The 2,839-nt window shown below is 42.4% G+C and overlaps 1 pseudogene across 1 annotated transcript in view; it reads left to right on the forward strand.

Annotated features, from left to right (window-relative positions):
* LOC307038451 (E3 ubiquitin-protein ligase TRIM21-like) overlaps positions 1-2,202 on the forward strand; it is a 9,164-nt pseudogene extending 6,962 nt beyond the window's left edge. Inside the window, exon 2 of the transcript XR_013810652.1 lies at positions 44-2,202. The product of XR_013810652.1 is annotated as an E3 ubiquitin-protein ligase TRIM21-like (transcript). The remainder of the gene's footprint in view (positions 1-43) is intronic.
* The last annotated feature ends 637 nt before the right edge of the window (positions 2,203-2,839 follow it).

The raw sequence follows: 2,839 nt of genomic DNA on the forward strand, positions 1-2,839 counted from the left end.
TACAACTTTATTTAAAGTTTTTTTCAACATTTTGTATCCACAGAGTAGACATGTCTGCTGCCAGCTGTCTGCTGACTGAAGATCAGTTTCTGTGCTCCATCTGTCTGGATGTGTTCACTGATCCAGTCGCCATACCATGTGGACACAACTTCTGTAAAGCCTGCATCTCTGAACACTGGGATAGAAATGTCCCGAGTCAGTGTCCCAACTGTAAAAAGGTTTTCAACATAAAGCCTGAGCTGCTGGTCAACACTTTCATCTCTGAGATGGCTGCTCAGTTCAGACAGTCAGCTCAACAGAAAGCCAGCAGCAGCAGCTCAGAGCAACACGTTGTCAACCAGGAGAAGTTCCCTGTGACGTCTGCACTGGAACCAGACTGAAGGCCCTGAAGTCCTGCCTGGTGTGTCTGGAGTCCTACTGTGAGACTCACCTGGAGCCTCACCTGACAAGAGCAGGCCTGAAGAAACATCAGCTGATCGACCCTGTGGAGAACCTGGAAAGCAGGATGTGTGTGAAGCACGATAAACTGCTGGAGCTGTTCTGTCAGACCGACCAGGTGTGTGTCTGCATGCTCTGCACCTATTCAGACCACAAGACACATGATGTTGTTCCTCTGAAAGAAGGATATGAAGGAAAGAAGGCTGAGCTGGGGAAGACAGAGGCTGAAATCCAGCAGATGATCCAGAAGAGACGACTGAAGATTCAGGAGATGAACCGCTCAGTGGAGCTCAGTAAGGAAGGAGCAGACAGAGAGATAGCAGATGGTGTTCAGGTCTTCACCGCTCTGAAGGAGTCTGTTGAGAGAAGCCAGGCCGAGCTCATCGACACCATCAAAGAGAAGCAGAGAGAGACAGAGGAACAGGCTGAAGGCTTCATCAAAGAGCTGGAACAGGAAGTCTCTGAGCTGAAGAAGAGAAGCTCTGAGGTGGAGCAGCTCTCACGCTCTGAAGACCAGCTCCACCTCCTCCAAAGCTTCACGTCCCTGAACGCTGCTCCACCCACCAAGAACTGGACAGAAGTCAGGGTCCGTCCACCTTCATATGAGGGGTCTGTGAGGAGAGCTGTGACTCAGCTGGAGGAGACGCTCAGGAAACAGATGAAGAAGCTGCTTGAGGTGGAGCTGAAGAGGGTCCAGCAGTCTGAGTCGGAGGTGACTCTTGATCCTGATACAGCACATCCCAACCTCATCCTGTCTGATGATGGAAAACAAGTTACACTTGGTGATGTGAAGAAGAATCTCCCAGACAATCCAGAGAGATTTGATATGTGTCCTTGTGTCTTAGCAAAGCAGAGTTTCTCTTCAGGAAGATTTTATTATGAGGTTCAGGTTAAAGGGAAGACTGGGTGGGATCTAGGAGTGGTCAGAGAGTCGATCAACAGGAAGGGACAGATCTCAGCGTCTCCTCAGAAAGGTTACTGGGTGATAGTGTTGAGGAATGAAAATGAGTATGAAGCTCTCGACCCTGATGCCAGTCTCTCTCTGAAGTCTCAGCCTGAGAAGGTGGGGGTGTTTGTGGATTATGAGGAGGGTCTGGTCTCCTTTTATGATGTTGATGCTGCAGCTCTGATCTACTCCTTCACTGGCTGCTGCTTCAAAGAGAAACTCTACCCATTCTTTGGTCCCAGTCTGAATGATGGTGGTAAAAACTCTGCCCCTCTGATCGTCTCTCCTGTCAATCACACTGAGTAAAACAACCATTTGGTTTTCTACAGAAAAATTCACTCTCACTAAATGTAATATACTCTTTGTATATGATTGGGTGGGTGCAGTGTACACATATTTGATGTTTTCTGCTTTTTCGATCAAAGATAATGTTCTTATGATTAAGAAATATTTGCACGGACCTGAAATTTCTGGGTGTTGAATTCATAACATTTTATTTCCTTATCGTTGTATATATACGAAGTGTTTCATACAGCCAAAGATAACTGTGAGAAGAAATGCACCCCTTATTTTATTTTTTCATAATTAAAGTAGAGGTTTCTTTTTGGGTTATAGTTTTAAATATTTGTATTAAAGGGATATGTATCTGGTGAGTTGTTGGTGGTACTTTAAGGATTCATGCTTTATTCATATTAGAAGAAGAAATTGTGTCTCAATCTTTTGAGTTATTTTGATTTTATTTGTGTCCAACTCTCTGGAGAATGTTTGTATAGCTTAAAAAAGTCCTCAACAAATAAAATAAACAAGTTTCAACTGTTTCTCGCTCTATATATTTGTTCAACATTTACCTAAATCTTTTGTTCAAGTAGAAAAACAAATAACACACAATAACTTGAGTATTTCAATATTACACAAATGTATTGTTCTTGTTCACTTGATGTTTGAGATCTAAATGTGTTTATTGTCTATAGTTAATTTTCAATTTATATTTTAGAAACAATAAAATTCAATATATGAGTTCCATTTATGAAATAACATATATATTTACAGATGAAACCGCAAAAAAGCAGATGCAGTTAAATGTCTCTAAAATCCCAGATGACATTATCAAAGTACAGTTTACATATTAAAATGATAGATATTAGTTATTCAAAATAAAGTACAAGTAAATAGTTTTTAAAAACATGCACAGCCCTGACTCATATCACGACTCAGGACCGCTATGACAGGCACAGCCACAACTCCTGACCCAGGTGAAGCCTTTAATGCTTAGAACCTGCCAGGCGACAGACACACAACACTCTGGGCAGTCCAAGCCTATAGCAGCAAAACTAAGGGCTGATTCTAGGAAGCCCTAACTTTGAGCTTCATCAAAAAGCTCATTCTTAATCCTAGTCTTAAAAATGGATAAGGTGTCTTCCGCCCGAACACACACTGAGAAAACAGATGAGAATC

Source organism: Notothenia rossii (genome assembly GCF_949606895.1).
Source record: "Notothenia rossii genome assembly, chromosome: 5".
Lineage (NCBI taxonomy): Eukaryota > Metazoa > Chordata > Actinopteri > Perciformes > Nototheniidae > Notothenia > Notothenia rossii.